At 50.0% G+C, this 17,825-nt stretch overlaps 1 protein-coding gene across 8 annotated transcripts in view; it reads right to left on the bottom strand.

Annotated features, from left to right (window-relative positions):
* HIVEP3 (HIVEP zinc finger 3) overlaps positions 1 to 17,825 on the bottom strand; it is a 302,477-nt gene that overhangs the window by 134,581 nt on the left and 150,071 nt on the right. For 3 of the 8 annotated variants that reach the window (XM_080566588.1, XM_080566589.1, XM_080566591.1), the window contains exon 3: positions 3,507 to 3,586. The exons of the other annotated variants lie outside the window; for them this stretch is intronic. The gene's annotated coding sequence lies outside the window, so the exon portion shown is untranslated. The remainder of the gene's footprint in view (positions 1 to 3,506; positions 3,587 to 17,825) is intronic. 8 annotated transcript variants of the gene reach the window in all.

Raw genomic sequence — 17,825 nt, 5'->3', positions numbered from 1 at the left:
CCCACAGACTCCAGGTGGCAGGAGATGCCAACTTGTTCTTAAATATGTAAGTTCTGGGAAGAGCCGCATAGGAAGGTGCATGGGAGGGAGGAACTCACCAGGCTTAAGCTCAAAACAGCACTCCACAGGCAACAAAACTTAACCCCAGAAAGCATTACAACAAAATTTTTAGTGCTTGCTTAGCCTTCGTACAAAATTAAAGGCAATCCAGTAAAAACACAGCCTTATCCTGGTAAGAAATCATCCACACGTTTTAATGTGCCACCTGCACATACTGCGCAACTCTACAAGGCCCTAAATATAAACAGACAGCCCTTTCCTGGCTGTTAAAACGAACACTACCTCAGCTTGTTCTCTGAGCAAGCCAAAATTATAGCTGTTTGGAGATCAGAAACGTTTTAGGGTGGGACACGCTTTTTTTCTCTCTCTTCTTTTTACAGTGTTTGTAGTTTTATGAATAGGGCATTCATTGTGCCCTAACCCCAAAGATACATCCACCTTGGAGAGAGGGCTAAAATTAGTAGTAAGTATATTCCTAAAACTGTCAAGAGGAAAGCCAGCTCGCGTGGGATGCTATAGACGCGGCAGGCAAAACAACATCCCTAAAACAGCTGGGTCCTTTGCTGCACCTCTTGTTAGAGAGCTGAGGGGTTTGCAAAAAAAAAAACAAACCACATATGCACTGGTTGACCTATCTAAACAAAACAAAACAAAACAAAAAAAAGACTTTTTCCTGCAAAGTCCAGCAGCGGAAAGCCGTGCCAGCACATACATGCCTGACCAGACAGCTTCTGGGAGCGGAGTAAGCCTCAAGATGTGACTATGTGAGCAACGACCGTATTGAATTTCCATTCCAGAAGACACCAAATCATTTTACAGGCAGTAAATCCAGAGCTGATATCCCTTATTATGAAATAACAGGCAGGTCTGGATGGAGCACGCCACATTCATCAGCACAGAAGCAGGGGAGAGGCAAAAGAAGCCTCTTCATCACTCCCGGATGCTGCTGGGGAGCAGGACGGAGGGATGGGGCAGACACCTTGCACACACAAATCTAGAAGTGGATAAGGGAAGCAGAGCCTCCCTGATAGCCCTGGCTGGAGCGAAATCCCCAGGAGCAGGCTGCTGCTGGATGTCTCTGTGGGTATGTACACCTACATCCCGAGCGTGCCCTCGGAAGCCTGCCGGTGAAGGGCACGCTGGTGGCAACGCAGCACGCATCGCGCATACCCCTCCTTTCCCAACCTTTGCTTACATTTCATCCGGTCTACTCTGACTCCAAGGTTTAATAAAATTGAATCCCAGCATGTCTTGAATTAATTAATTAGATCTCGTTCCAAGCTACCGTGCCAATTTCTGCAATTACGCTGTTGCTCACAGAGGAGCTCGGAGAGCGGCTGCATCCATCCCCGAGCAGCCAGGGGCTGGGGAGCTGAGCCGCAGCACGGCAGAGGGGTTGGTTTTAAAGCGCTTTGGGTTTTCTCCTCCTTCACTTCCCCACTAGAAAAACTCCTGCAGCATGACTGGTTGCGTCCCTGTGTATCACGAAGCCAGCCCTGCTCCGCTAAGCACCAGGAGCACAGCCCTGAGCCATGGAGCACAATTCCCCTGGCTGCAAATCGAGTCTTTAGGCTTCAAAATTGGTGAGTTTGGACTAATGGGGTAGCTGGTTTCATCAGTCCATCGGCATCAACTACAGATCTTTTGCCCCCTCCCTATGTTCCTAAGTTTGCTTCCCTCTTCAAGTCATCTGCAGTAAAGGATTATTTTATCCAATAATATATATATATATATATATTCAAAGGCAAAAATATTTGTTTTTCACCAGGAGCAAGCTGCGGATATTTGAAGGAAATCAGATATTTTGACAAGGCAGTAGGATTATTCTCTGTATTGGTCTTCCCTGATAGATGAGTTCCAACGAGCGTGACATCCCCCCACACACTCCATGGAGCCAACACAATTCTCCCAACACTTCTAGCAATCTTTGCCCATCTTCACCGCCACAGCTAAGAGAAGAGCAATCTCCGGTGCTCAGCGACCACCGCGATGAGCATGGCATCGTGGACAGATGTGGACAGCGGGACAGGAGACACTTCCCATTGCCTCATTTGCCCATTTTGCACCACTTTATGCAGTGTAATTAATTCCGACCTCAGAAGAGTCTCATCAGTTTTGCCTGCTGTCAGTGCGTTGGGCAGGGACCCTGATGAAGCGCACTCGTTTACAAACACGTTAAAGCACATTTAAAACCCATTGTTTCTCGCTCCAGCTGCCCAAGTACTTTTTACTCAGCTCCTGGACCCATACCAAAAGTAAAAAATGACAGATTGCCAAAAAGACCAGAGACAGAGGGGTGGAAGGAGGGGTGCAAAGCGGCTAGACAGCACAGCAGATGAATACATTATCCTTCTGCCTCTAGGAACGGAGGTCAGAAGCTGGACCAGGCTGACGAAACACTTGCAAAATTAAAGGTCAGTGAGATAATGAGCTATAACGGCTGTGGAGCAAGAAGTATTTTGCTGATGGAGGAGCTCTGAGCGCTCGCTGGAGAGAGGCTACCTGCTGCTCCCTGGGGGGCAAAATCTGCCCCCTTATATTAGTGTTGGCCCTTGGGACCAAAGACGTGGCTATGCCACACGGCAGCATCCTCCCACCATCCTCCTCTTGCTGTGTCCATCTCTCTCACATCAGCCCAGTGACTCTCAGCCCTTAACACCCCCCCAGCACACATGCCAAGCCCTGCATTGTGCCACCCTAAACGTGCTGGCGGTCAGCGTCAATGCCAGCAGCGCAGCATCTTCTCCTGGAGGGTTTTGTAAGAGCTCCATGAGCAGTATTTTCCTTCCGCAAACTTCTCTAAAGTTAGGCAAACAGCAGCGCTAAGAAGAGCAAATCTTTACCCATAAGGGAAGAAAATTCATGAAAGTTGCAAGGTGCAGCTGCAAGGGAGAGCAGGTAAGGGAGGACAGGATTTGGGTACCTGATGGTCACGTCCTCAGCTACAAGGCACAAAAAAACAACAGCAGCCTCTGCTTCTACATATTTTATATTAGGAAGTTGCTGGTTAAAGAGCCAGAAAGAAAACCGCAGCAGCAGGGAGCAGGAGAGGTGACCTCCGTGTCTCCTGGGATCGGGCAGTTCCAGCAAGCACCCGTAGAGGAGCACGGGCTGTTTCGGCTGGCTGGGCAGCTCCAAACAAGACCAATGGTACACACTAAGCAGAAATAAATACATAAAAAAAAGGACTGAAAGCATGGATCAGTCCTCGCCACTCAGAACATCCTTTTAAACAATCGGTCACCAGACACCTCCTCTTGGAATTGCAAATTCCAGCGACCGCTTCACCTCAAAGGGGCGTAAAACCAGCAGGAAGCCCTGCAGACAGACGAAACCCCCAAACACCACGGCAACGGGCCCTGCAGCACACAGCTGCACACCCCGAGGTCTCCCCACGCTTCCCGAACCACGGAAGCGGGCACCGAAGCCGTGGCTGAGCCTCCTACCTGCTGGCCAGCTGCTACAGGCTCATCTCCGAAGCTTGGAGGAGGCTCAGGTGCTCCTGTGGTGACCTGGGAGAGGGAGCCTGGGGAGAAACACAGGAGACCTTGATGTAAGGCGGTGATCTGAAACAAAACATCCATGCCACAGGCCCACGCATCCACTCCAACCGTGATAGTAACTTGTACGTTATTCTACGTGTTCCCACGGAGACATGAGGGCTTTTTCCTACTCGCCCTTTTGTGTTCCTTTTCTCCAGCCCTTCTGCCACCGTTTCGGACTCGTCTTTGGTGACATTTTTCATTTTGCTGCCCCTCATTTTGCTCTCCTCGAGAGCACTGCTCTGCAGAGGCACGTTTCCGAACGGGGCTGCGGCGAGGCAGGCTGACCCGCTCCACGCTTGCTCACCGTTGCCCTTCACGGTCAGAGCAGAGCTGCTGCTTGTGCAGCCGGGCTCATAAATGTTACATCTGAAACAGTTTTTGAAGAATACCACTGCAGGGATATTTTTTTTATTTTTTATTTTTTTTTAAACATGAAACGACTCGTTTCCAGCCGTACAAAGAGAAGGCGCAGGGGGCCTGCTGGTGATGGGCTTTGCAGCTTTTCTGAAACCAAGGACCCTGAATGGGAACCAGACCCCATCCTGACCACATCAGAGCTGGGCCACGCAGGTGGGCACAGACCCAGCCGTGCCACAGGGCAAGTGGCTCTCGGCATGGTCGGGAACCCTGGTTGCCCTCTAACCCCAGGGCCAGCAGGGCTAAGCCTGAACAGAAATCCAAAAATCACAGCAGGTTATGGGAAGATGCTCAGGAAAAAAAAATACAGTCACTAACCTGAGTTTGGGCTTAAAACAGAACTAAAGAATAAGTTACTCCTATTGCTCTTTAGATACTCTTATTTTTCTTTATCTCTTATTACAGGCCTAAAGAATAACTTAGCCCTATTGTCTGATTAAATTCATTTTTCTTGCTGTGCAGGAGGAAATATCTACAGACAGTTCATACTCGGAGGATTTAATGGGGCTAACACTGTTAGCCCATCCAGCAATTCTTCATAACATCTTCCTCACCATGCCTTCTGCTGCCAGCAATTAGATTAAATAATTTTAAATCTGCATCCTTATTAGTGGCTTCTCTTGAAAACGTGTTGGCACACGCATGCAGATGCACAGAAAACTCTGTACAATGCTATTGCAAAAGCACACACAGACACACAAATGCCATGGCAGGACAGGGCTGAATGTGGACAGTCAGAATACTATATATTAGTGTGAACAAAAAGGCACTGGTGAAACAAAAACACCCTACTTAATTATGCCAGACAAAGAAAAAAAAATTATATCTTCATCTTGCCGCTGTCTTGCAAAACAAAATTGATCAAATTTAGCAAGGGTAAAGGATGCAAAAGTGCTACAAAAACAGTTTAAGAACCCATAGAGGTGGTGAGTAAATGTTGATTTTACGCAGCACCATGAGCATGGATCAATTAGTTCCTGAAGCACGTGCTATAAACAAACATCCTTTTTATCCTTTTTTTTTTTTTTTTTCCTAAATTCCGTTTAGGGACTTTGCTGTCCCTTTCTCAAACCTGAATTTACCTAAGGTTTCACAGCAACCTTGAAGGCCCAGGTCCGTTTCCATCCTGCTCGGTGCCTGCCCCCAGTGAACCAGCAGGGTTCCTGAAGCACAAGGACACCCCCCCTGTGCTCTCTCTCGACACACCCCCCCCAATCTCCATGCCAGGGAACACAGAGGTGGCTGTGCCACCGTGCTCACGGGCACTCAGTGATGCTACAGAGCCCCGTATCCCGGTCAGCTTCCCAAAGGGAAACCAGGGGACATCTCTGCCCCTCTCCCCGTGATGCTGCTCTGCCAAGCTCCAGTGCTATCAGAGCCTGCCGAAAGACCCCATCCTGCATTATTTATACCCATTCTTAAGCCCATGTGCAGCTGTTTTCTTTCCTTCCTCCTTTTTTCCTTACTCTGAGCAGTGGCATCCAGCAAGGGGGACAGTGCAGTCATCTTCCGGGGGAAGGAGACAGGTCCATCTCTCCATCTCTTCCCCTCTTGGTTGGCTTCACCCCTTTCTCACCCCCAGGAAGTGCAGGAATTACACAGTAAATCTGATGGAGTGAGTGAGGATCCCGAGGTCCCCAGGAGCGGAGGGGTGAGGACGGGGCCGCACTGCCCCATCCTCCAGTGCACCTTCACCTGGGAGGTGCAACCCTACAGGGACGAGTGCCCCTGCTCAGCAGGACCAGCCTGACCCGGGTGTCAGAGGCCACTCAGATGGGAAAGATTGCGGCACTGCCCACAAAAAGTCCCCTGCAACTGTCCCTCTGCCCCAAAGCGTAGTGGTACTGTGTTATTTGCCTGACACCAGCATCAGGAAGCTTGCCACAGGCTCACCGCTCCCTGCACCGATCAGCCTCCCCCAGACCCAAAGGCTGTAGAGCCATGCCCACGCATCGCTGTCCTGGCGGATTCACCCTCCCAAGGAGCAGCAATGTGTAGGCCAGGCAAAGAAACACCCTAACATTGCCCCAATTGTTTCCAGCACCCTAGCGAGCCGGTTCAGCCCACTCTCGTACTGGGTTTGCAGCCCTGTTGAGGTTACGGGTACCCGCTCCATCCCGCTGGTGATCGGTGCGCTTAATTGCGTGGCCGTGAGTGCACGTGTGGGTCCCTGCAGGCATTGCTCGGGGAACGCGCGGAAAATCTGGCTCTGGCACAGTGTTGCTCTATTTTACCTTCTTTACTGCTTGAAAAACATTTGGCCGTTGCTGAAGAGAGCCAGGCTAGACGCATACATTACAGCCCGCTCCAGAAATAGCACATGCTGGCTTGCACAATTTTTGCAGCTAAAAAGCTTCCTTTCAGCTCAGCAGCCTGTCCCCGGCCATAGAGCAGCTCTGGAGAAGTCAAACCACGGCTCCGGAGCCTGCGGCTGGGGATGAATCATTTCAGGCAGGTTTCCTGAGACTGAATGCAGGTGAACAAAGCGGGAGCAGGTTTGATTTCCTCTCCCTCAGTGCCAGCGCCTGGGTATCTTATGCAAAGTGTTTAATGAGCTAATTCGTACCTTGGAGAAGAAGCTGTATGTCAAAGCTGAGTTTAGAAAGCAGAGGTGTGCGGATTTAACACCAGGCCTGGCAAAGAGCTATGTGTATGCTGAGCAGGGCCAACCTCACACAACCTGGGTATCACACAGCCGGGTCTCAAAGGCAGGTCCATCCTCAAAGCCAGCTCAGCCCAAGGATTTTCCTTGGAATCCACCACTTTGAGCAAAATACGATGGTTTCCAATGATATGGGCTAGCCCCATCCACAGGATACATGCAGTTTGTATTTTGGGTTGGATTCAGGCTGGGGAGCTCTGGATGAAAAGCTCCTCATTTTCTGTTAGAGGCTGAGGCCTCCAGTCAGCCGTGAGAGGTAAAGGAGCAGAGTGGAAAGCAAAACCAGCCACTGGAACAGGGCACGGTTACATCAAAGTCTGACCTTGCTGGAACCCTATCTCTGAATATGGGCAAAACATCCCCCACAGATCTCCAAGAACCACTCAGCACAGTCTGGGATCATGTATGCAACCCCAAGTGCTAACGGGAGACCACCATCCCCTGCAGAGCACGACCAGCGAAACAACTGCCAACATCCCAGCCCACGTCTACAGACCCCTTCTTATACCCAAACCTATCAGAAGGGCTGGAAAAAAATGAATATCTCTCACGCTAATCAAAAACCACGGTTGGTCTCAGGAGCTATAAACCAGCCACTTGATCTGAACACGTGCACGACATTCATGCACCCCATCCAAGACGCTCAGCACAGCATCACTGGCATGTCCATGCTGCAGCACCTCCCCAAGGCGTCCGGCACCAGGCAGATGGAGCCAGCTTGCAGGCTGCACAGACCCATGCTGCCCACACACCCACTTGCCTGGGATTGCCATACCTCCAGTTACCCAGTCGCAGCTGGGTTTTGGACTACTGCATTTCTAGAAATCCACCAAAAATAGTCAAAGGATTATTTTTTTTTTCCTCCATTCCCTCAACACAGCATCTGGGTGGAAAAAAAAAGATCGAGGGTATCCTACACACCGGTGTGTGCACTGGGGCAATCTCAGGATCACAAGGATGTAAGGCTTCCCTTACGTCATGGGCTTGAACTTGGAATATGGCAATCCAACGTAAACTGTGTCCACTAAATCTAAACATGAAGAAAGGCGGGTCACTTTTAGGAATGACAGGGCTTCCTAGAAGATCCTGATGTGCAGGGGTGGTGGTGAAGAGTGCCAGCACCCCTGCAGGGCAGGATGCGGCCCCAGCAGCAGGCTGGGTCACGACGTGCGCAGGAAGACCGAGCGCTGCCTACAAGGGGAGAGCAGAGCTCCCTGCCCTCCTTGGGGCTGCTTTTATAGGCAAGGCTTTCAAACACAGGCCAGACGAAGAGCAGCACGCAAGGACCACCGCACACGTGCACGTCTTGCAGAACACACGCGGATTGCTGTGCCTCCCCTGCTTTCCCTTTTCCCTATGAGAAAAGCCCCTCTTTTTTTGGACAACAACACTGCTCAGGGTGTCACTCAGAGAAAAAGGGGAAAATAGAGAGCATTAGTATTCAGCCTGCTGCAGGGGACAAATGCTGTTGGCTAGCTATCACAAGTACCTCAGCTAGAGCCTACACCTGTAGGGAAGGGCTTCCCAAGGCCAATACGGGGTTTTTGCTGCTCACATCCCCAGCTCTCAGCAGCGTCTGACTGCATTAGCTCGGGTCAAAATCTTCATCTGTGATTTACTGCTGCCTGTGACACCAGTGGCTTTACCGGTGGCGTTAAATAACTGCGATGCCCTGGGGACACCCGAACCAGTAGGTTTTTTTCATCCCTTACCACCTCACCACGTCAGGGCTGGCTGGGCTCTTTCAAACACCAGAGCAGCAGGCAGAGCCTCGTGTGCCTCTCTTTTCCTAGCGAGGCACTACAGACTCTTTATTATCGTTAACCCAGACATTTTGCCTAGCACACTTGATTTAGAGCTTTTTTTTAGGAAGATTAAATAAATAAATAAACCCGAAGGCAGCTGTTTGCCTCCTGGATTGCAGCGAAGCTTCGGCGCTTTGCAACCTGGAAAATGGAGTCCAGCATTTTTTTAAAAGTCCCGGCCGGTTGTTATAGCAACATATGCATGTGCGGATGCGTGTGCATGTGAAATAGACTCAGACCCAGGTTGTCACGGGCAACTGGAGTCAGCTTCGAAGTCGAACCAAACTTGCTGCCTTGCCTGGTGTCGTGCGAACGCCGCAGCCAGCTCCGACGGGGCCGGGAGCCGGGAGCTGCCCCAGCATCTCGCTGCCGGTGCCAGTTGCTGGCTGAGAGCTCAGCGCCGTCTCGCAGCTGATTCAGCTCCTTAAGAAGAGGGTAATTTTCTTTATCCTGTTTGCTTCCTCCTCCCTTGCAGGCTGCCACAGCACCTTAACCCAGCTGGGTAAGACAAGCTCATGGCTCCCTCCCAAACAGATGGCTGCAAGGAAGGTCCAAAAATAATCTAACCCGTTTGCCTGTGCATTTTGAGCCTGCTTTGCTGATTGGCAGACCCTCCGGAGACCACCAGAAGAAGCAGATGGTCAAGACATGAGATCAGAGCTGGAGACGGAGATGTCAATCAATAGGTTGGAGTGCCAGGCTCCGGGACGTGGTCGGGAGCAGGCAGCTACGGCAGCACCGCGCAGGCGAGGCTGCACGGTCCCACAAGGACAGCGTGTGAGTAATGAGGCTGGCTGCAAAGTCTGGTTTTTGATTTAAAAAAAAAAAAAAACACAACACATTTCACAGCCTTGTCATGCTACAAGAGTCAGCCCTTATAATGTTTTGCACCCCTGGAAGGCAGCTGATGTGCTGAGCCTCTGCCGATCTCCCCAGAAAACTCCCGTGCAGATGTAGGCAAAAAAAATAGTAGTGAAAGAGCAATGACATGATATAGGCATTGCAGAAACAAGAGCAGGGTAAAATCTCGGGAAATCACAATCGTTGCAATTCCTCTGGTGGTAGGCTCTGTAATAAGCCTATTTTCTTGGGTTAAAAAAAAAAGGTATATATTCAATATGTCTTTCTGGGTCTTGGGCTACCACCTAGCTGCACTGGTATTGCAGAACAGAGCATCAAAAACAAGGCAACAGCAAAATTATCCCCTTCATCCCTTCACGTAGGTTATTGGCCAAATGTCTCAGGGTGATGCAGTTCCACAGCATCCTCCGCACGGGGCTGTAACGCAAAAACTCCAGCCTGGTCCGGAAGCCTATCTGGGGTGAGGGACGCAGGCTGCAAAATGCAGTCAAACTACCGCTTGTCCAGGAATAAGCAGCACGGTGAGCGGAGCACTGATCCCTTCAGTGAGGTTAAAGAACCCAAATCTATATTTCAGTTAAGTGTAAAAATAAATAAATAAATAAATAAATAAATACATGAATAAATGAATAAATAAGGTGGGAGGGAATAAAAGTCTGCAAATAATTGATGGGTGTAAACACCAGATCAGAAAGAAATTATCTAGAAGGGGCACTTTGCCAATGGAGTAGGTTATGGAAAGGAGAGCTTAGCCTGAGTACTACAAAAACACGCTGCCAGAGAGAACAGACAGCGTGGGGACTGGAACACCTCCTGAGGAAGGTGGTGGAAGACCCATTAATGCATTCACCGCGAAGCTGGGCAGAGCCCTGGAAAACACTCCGTGACGCTCTGCTGAGCGCTAGCTCCTGGGAGAAGGAGCGAACCCGATCGAACATGCCTCTTCCTGCTCTGAAGTCTGGATTGTAGCAACTCCAACCCCCAGCAGAATCCTTTATTTTTTAAATCCTCCTGATTTCTTCATCCATGTTCACTTCTACAGCAAATGCCTATTCTAGCGAGAACATCATGTATGTCATCAATGGCAGCAAACAAAACCTGAAGGCAGGATGTTCGTATCCTCTATCCTGCTGTCTGGGCTTTTTCTCCCCTTTCTCCAGGGACACAGCTTGCACCAGTTTAGCAACTTTACTGCCATACTATAAGGTCCCAGACCACCCCATAGAGCTGTATGAAGTACTAACGTCAGTGCCAAATAATTTCATTCTCTTTTGTGATTTACTTGCTGCATTTATTGTTGATGCAAAGTGCTGCGTTAACAAACTTGGGAACAGAAAGCCTTTCTTGTTGTAAAATTCATCTTTATGTAAAGCAAAAGCACCAGGAATCCTCTCCACCACCCAACTCCTCTTACCAATGGCTCACGCCAAAACAATGTTTCAGCATCGTTCAAAAGGCACACGGGCTTTAGACAGACGTCTTTGCCAAGAAAAAAAAAAAAAAGTGGCTATGTGTAAGGAATGCCCAGGCATCCCACTCCAAAATCCCGGATGTTCACATCTGAAGCATCTGCACATGTGCTTGCAGAGCTGTTTGTAGGAGCTGTCGCACGCATTCACTGTGGCTGCTGGCAGAACTGGGGCCGTGCGTCCAGACAGACGGCCACCGCCGCGCCACGGCCAAGGCGCAGCTTTCCCCCGGGCTGGTGCAGCAGCCGGGGGACGGGGTCAGGTCAGAGGGGGCAGCACCGGCTCAGGTCTGGCTTAGATTTACAGCACGGGTCATGCCTGGCTATTCTGGGACATGCTGGGGGTGGCCGAAGAAGCAAAACAACACCAGCTCTCATTTCTGCCTGACGCTTGCTGCTTTTAAGGGCTTACGCTCAGCCTCCCGTAAAAGCAAATGCACAAAGACCGAATGCATCGCGCAGAGCCCGAGAAGTTTGGACCCTCTAAACCCACCCCCAGCCACACGCTTCTCGTTAGCAGCCAGACCACTATTGCACACAGCTGAGCGGGTAATTTTAGCTGTCTGCGGAGTGCCAGGAGATGACAGCATCCCCGAGGGACCGGCGGAGGGAGGTCTGCTCGGAGGCCCCGCCACCACCCCGCTAACCGAAGTCCAGCAGCCGGGTGCATCCCCCCGCACCCAGCGCCACGGCTCCTCCAGGCACCGGCAGCACTTCCAAAGACTCTTTACAAGTAAAGCTGCCGTGAATGCAGACGTTTGTTACCCCACAGCTTTATTTTTTAACCCGCGGTGCAATGTTGCTGTAAGAAATTGAATACTTGAGCATTAAGTATGTGTTACAGTGCTGCCTTATACAGCAGCAAAGTGATTAATTAAAATTTACAAGAGCAATCCAAATGCCTAAACATGTTTCTTGGCGGCAGCTCCTATAACCCACTGCCAATAACATCTCGAGCTAACGACAACCCCAAAGTCAACCTCTGGGAGCCATGAAGAGCCTCTCTGAGCTAAGCCAGTCGGTAACAGGAGAAGAACGAAGAGATACGCAATTCTTCAGGAAAAACAAAGCACGTGAACACAGTAATGTCTGGGATGTTTGGCTCGCGCTGGGAGTAGCCCTATCCCAAGTCACAAATCCTGGCCGAAGCCCAGTTTTGTTATATACAGCATTGAAAATGCCATATAAAAGAGAGAAAGAGCCAAGTTCACATCCAGCGCCGCGATCCACGAGATGCTGAGCACTTCCAGCCAGCACTGAGCCGTGCCAAACACTTTGCAAAATCAGAGGCTAAATTATTCCCTGGGAGAGTTCCTTCACAAAGCTCCAGAGGATGCACATATTGATCACGCTTCTTCCCCGCTACCCCCAAATCCGCCCGCTGAATATAATCCAATAACTTGATACTTTGGGTAACCTTTGAAAACCTAAAATTGAAATTTCCCATAGGCGATCCTCAAGACTAAATTAGAGCCGAGGGGGTAAGACTGGGGTTAAAGCTGTTGATTTAAATGGAAAAAACAGTCAGGAAAACATCACAGTCAACTGTGGCAGGTTTACAGAGGTGCAGCCCATCAGAGCCAGTCCAGCCACTGGAAACTGGTTGCATAAATCAAACAAATGAGAGTGGAGAGACTCTTTAAAGTCCGCTCTTACTGTTTTATTCTCTTAACAACAGGTTTCCCTTGCAGCATGTAAATAAATGCAAAACTTTTAGTGTGCTGAACTCAGCTACGCTGGCTGCTAGAGAAACTCCTTTTTATTTCATTATCATCATTAAATAATGTCATTGTTTTCAAAGTACACCAGTTGCTTACTGGTAATGATTTCACTGCCATGAAATAAACCTTGCAACGATGACTGCGAATCTTACTCATGGAAACACAGCTCATTTGTAACTTTACTTTAGACACTTAAATTAGCATGGATCAACTCAGCCCCTACTGGAATAATAATTTCAGCAGCAGTGTCAAAAAGCAAATGAAAAATAAAATGCCTTACTCCATGCAAAAATAATTGTGCTGTCCAACCGCTTCTCTAAAGAACCCTCTTAGCTTTCCCCCCTCCAACTGCAAATTTGTCATGGCACAAGTCCTGCACTCGGGAAGGAGATCTTTACAGATCTTTACAGCTCCCATGAACATTCGCTCCGCTTCGCCAAGTTACACACACCTGAAAATCGTCATCTGCACTTACTCGGGGCTAAAGTCTCCGGTCCCTGCTGCGCTCTGAATGCTGGGCACCGAATCCCTCCCTGCAGCCCCCGTGCCTGGTTGTGGTGGCCCTGCCCCGCTCCCCAGAATCGCCGCAGCCCCTTGGGAAAGGAGCCCCGGGCTGTAGGAGCGCGCTTGCTCGCCCTCTAGTCCCTGCTGTTTTAGTGACCCATGATAACGCCATGGCTTCTGGTGGTTATAAGCTGGAGCAATGGCTCCTATTGATCTTAAGAGCCAGGCAGATATAATTCAAAACTCGTACAAATAAGATATGGGAGAAGTTGCATAAGCACAGCTGGGAACTGAAGCCAGGACTGACTCAGTCTGGCAAATCTCCCCCGCCAGACGCATCCTGCTTGTCACAGGTTGTGCTGCCCTCCCTGCTGGACCACCTCTCCCAAAGGAGTCCTGATTTTTTAATTTTTATTTTTTTTTTAACCAGTGTGCTGGGAATGAGCTGTTTAAGCTAATTAGCAAATCTGACCTGCGTTCCCCTGTAAGCTGCTCCCAGAAAGACCAGTTCACGCGGAGGGGACCCGCCGGTGCAACCAGTTAGCCGTGCAGCGGCAGCGAGCTCCGCGAGCAGGAAAGGGCAGGTTCCCGCTCCTGCAGCACTGCTTCTGTTTGCTTTTTCTTAAAATCATCGGAAGCGAGAGACGAGCTTTAATTAAAGAATGTTTATTTGTAAAGTTGAGAAATGCCAAAATTACAGCTGGCTCTACAAGCTTAATTTGTTCCATTGTGCGTATGAACAGGGTTTTATTCAGATGAAGAGGTACCTTTTGTTTTAATTTATTTTTCCTTTTTTCTTTTTTCTTTTTCTTTTTTGTTATTAAGTTTGTGCAAGTTTTACAGGACTTCTGCCTCGCTGTGCTCCTGGATGGCCAGTGAACAGGGTGGAGCAAGCCAAGAGACCGAAGCTAGCGCTATGTGATATCAGACAAGGCTGACCTATTATCTAGAGTATCTTCATGTTCTCTTCATGCAATTGCACTTAAATTGTCAGATAATCCAACTCAGATGGGAATAGTTCTCCTCCCGAGCCACAGTTCATTGTCCTTAAAAGCACCAAACCCGGGGCTGGTCAGGGAGAGGACCGCCAGTGACCGCCAGCTGCGCGGTTATGTGGTCCTCAGGCTTTGTCCCTGCCGAGCCTTTAACCCTGCAGCCGCACAGACTGACCGCTGCACTGAAGTCTAGCATGGCCACCGATTTAGCAAATCACCAACCGCCCAGAGCTCAGATTTTGTCCCTGACCTCCATATTCTGTAGCAGCCTGGCTGAGCAAGCGCAGATGCGGAGATGTGACCACGAGCATGACATAAGTCCTATTACTTGGGTGTCGACACTTACAGAATTTGTCTGTCTATAGCTTCAAAATCACGTACGATGTTACTAAGCATCTGCATGTCTAAACTTACGGCGGTTTTCACTGCACATTGTTTCTTGAAACAAGGAGAAAAGCAGCTGCAAATAGGGGTGCACCTGGAGCAGGACAACCCTTCAGTAGCAGGGCAGGACATGATGGTGACAATACAGGTAAAGCCAGCGCCCTTTGGCTTCTTTGCAGGGGGTAAAAAAGGGATAAAAACCGAAACAAAACCCAATGTGTTAATGTTAGCCTTTAGAAAGCGGAGACAAGCAGGCTGGGAGCACACAAAGGGGCACACTGCCTGAGCAGGCAGGAGGGCAGAGGGGCTTGGGGTCGGAGGGAGGGGATGCTGTGACCCAGAAGGGACACCAGAGCTGGAGGAGCAGCTCCCTGTCGTGGAAGGAAACCCTCAGCAAGGAGGGTAAGAGCCATCCTGAGGCTTCAGGTATTTCTGGTTTTGCCTTGATCTTGTGATATGAGTGGTGCAGATAACCTTCTGCAAGGTCCTCCCCTTTCATTTCCTTCAGTTTTTCTCCCTGAAGGCCTGAACAAGAACCTAAAATACCCGGAGGGATGGAGCTCTAGGAACCCCAGACTTTAACTAGCTAGCCCCAGGGGAGGCTGAGCAAAGTGGGTGTCCAGTCCTCACCCAGCCTCCTCCCGTGGGAAGCAGGCAGACGCAGGGGAGCTCAAATTCAGCACCTATCTGGGTCCAGACACTGCAGCCTGATAAATAGCTGGGCAAAGAAACCTTTATGAAAGTAAACAGGAGCGGAAATTAACTTGCATTAATCTCTAAACAGTTAAACAAATACTATTTATTCCACGCTGATGGTTCATAAACGCTCACTTACAAAAGTGACGTTTGCCCTGAGGATGCTGGAAACATCACACACTAAGAAACCCTCTGTCTATCCTGCCCTGTGTCAATCTGATCCTCCCGTGCTCAGTTACTGCTTTTCAGTGTTTTGGTTTTTTCAGTAATTTCCTCCACGCTCCCAACATACCCATTTTAGTTTATCACAGCGGTGATTTTCCTTGCCTTGGTGTTTAGCAGAAGACCGATCTTGCCAAAACAGCTCAGGCTGGAAGAGACCTTAAAGACCATCTGGCTGTGACCCCCCCGGGCAGGGACACCTCCCACCACATCAGCTTGCTCCAAAGCCGCTCAGAAGCCTCCAGTTCCTGCCCAGGAGCCCTCAGCACCCAGGGAAGCTCCCCTCTGCGCCAGGCAGGCAGGGACTGGAGGTGGTCCCTGCGGCCGCTGCCTGCCCCTCGCCGGGCGCTGGCAGGCAGGAGAGCCGTGTTGTATTTATCGCTCCCTTACTGGTACAAGGGCACCGTGTCAGGAGACCCATTTAAGCTCTATTATAACTCCTTTTGACTGACAGGCAGAAAGTAATGAGTGTCATTGCCTGAGGAAGGCCAGACGTAAAGGAAGCTCTAAATAGACCTGTCAGAGAGATGCTAAAGAGACTAATACATCAGCTAAATCAGCGCCCGATACATAAAAATCTTTTAATCTACCAGTGTTTCGATCCTAAATGTTTACCAAGGCCCAGCATCTATAATGTTGCATAGGTAATACCCTTTTTCCTTTATAAATAATTGTAATGACCCTTCTAAGTACATGTCTGGATTTCTTTTCATGAAAAACAAGAAAAAGAGGAGGAGAAAAGGAGCGGCAGGCTGCCAGGGATCCGAATGCTTCAGTAGCTGACAAAAGACAAGAGAATTTGGGCTGGTTTTTTTTGTTTTTTTTTTTTTTCCTTTGGAATGATGAATTCACAAGTTGTTATGGGAACTGGCAGCACAGATGATGCCCCAAAGGAGCACTGAAGAATGCCTATAGGATCTGGAGGGATAATAATGTAACACAGACGGCTGTAATATGCGTGGCCTTCACCAAAACTGTGTGACAATTTGTAACCTAACACTCACAGCGCACGGTCTGTGTGCCGGCACGGACCCAGAGCCCATGCAACGCATCAGACCCAAACTATGTGGCTGGAGTCCTTGCAGGGGCAGCTCTGGCCCTCTCCCAGCCCTCCTGGCCATCAGGAGAGCATCCGTCCTTGTTTGTTTATTTACTTTGACAACACATTAATTTCCCTTCGCGCTACCTCACATTTTCCAGGACCTCTGTGCTTGCACACTACTGTATCGCTGGGGAGGGAGAAGGGAGGAGAGCTGGCATCCGCACAAGCACGTGCTGGAGATTTGAGCAGCAAGGGAGACCCGGGGGTCAGGTTTTACCTCTGCGGAAGGCAGCCGAGGCTACCAGCTCTGCACAGACAGCACGTGCACCTCTCCTTCCAGCCTCCTTTCGGGTGGTGGGAGCGAAGGTGTATTTGGAAGACGGGCTCAGACCTTCTACCCTGACTCCTGTGTGTCCCAAGAGAAAGGGATGCTCGGCCGTGTCCCACAGCCAGACCTGCTGCAGTGCCTACAGGTGGCTCGCAGATGCTTGTCCCACCGTGGAGGTGGACGAGGGCTTTTGCTGCCCCTGTCCCGGCTCTGCACACCCACAAGCCTGCTAAAAGTGTCAGGCAGGCTGAAGGTCCCCCAGCACTGGGCAAGCAAAGGCCCTCGGGTTGCTTTCCAAATGGGAAAACTTAATTTATGAACGCCTTCGTGCTCGTTTCCATTTAAAGGAGAGTTACAGCGCAGGCTGTAAGGAAGAGCAGAGCTCATACTACACGGATCACATCTAAACCTAGGGGCTAACTATCAGTTAGTTGCATTGGATCTGTGGGCAATACATAAATCTACCCGTACCTGGGACTGCAGAAATCATGCAAGGTCTCAACCTCTATATGTAGAACATACAACAGCATATACTACTGGCCAGATCAGGAGTACTCCCCAGTGCCCCAGATGGTCCCAACAGCTGGCTCAAAGCACCACAGCCATGCAGCATCCTTGGGACGACCCCCTGTGGGAGCGCACCACAGACAGGCCACGGTAACTTGGGGCTTCCAGAGCAAAAGCGACACGTGCGTGGCTTGACAAGCACTCAGCATGCAAACTGTTGCCATGGAAGACGCAGGATCCCAGCAGGAGTGCTGAGATGTTACTGAGCTCTGTGAAAAGCCCTGATAAGAAGTGCTACCAGCAACTCAAACCCATCAGCACGGCCCTGAGCTTGTCCCCGTGCTTTGTAACTGCAGCTTACAAGGTACCCTGAAGCTATAGGAAAATGCCAGAAGAGGTGTTCAAAAGAAGAGCGGGGCAGAGTCCCAAGTCACTGCCGCCTGCATTTGCTCGGTACTGATACCTACGAGATGGGAACTGCTCAGCGACTGGGCTCCGTTTGCAGGTCTCCGTGGGGCTGCGGTCTGGCGATAAGGACAAACCTCACCGTGCCTCCCCCGAAGCTGCCACTCACGTCTGGAAGGGAGTCCAGCAGCGCTGCCAAGGCA

This window comes from Anser brachyrhynchus (genome assembly GCF_964034855.1).
Source record: "Anser brachyrhynchus genome assembly, chromosome: 24".
NCBI classification, from domain to species: Eukaryota; Metazoa; Chordata; class Aves; order Anseriformes; family Anatidae; genus Anser; species Anser brachyrhynchus.
The sequence above is the reverse complement of the archived record's forward strand: the minus strand, read 5'-3'. Positions and strand labels throughout refer to the sequence as shown.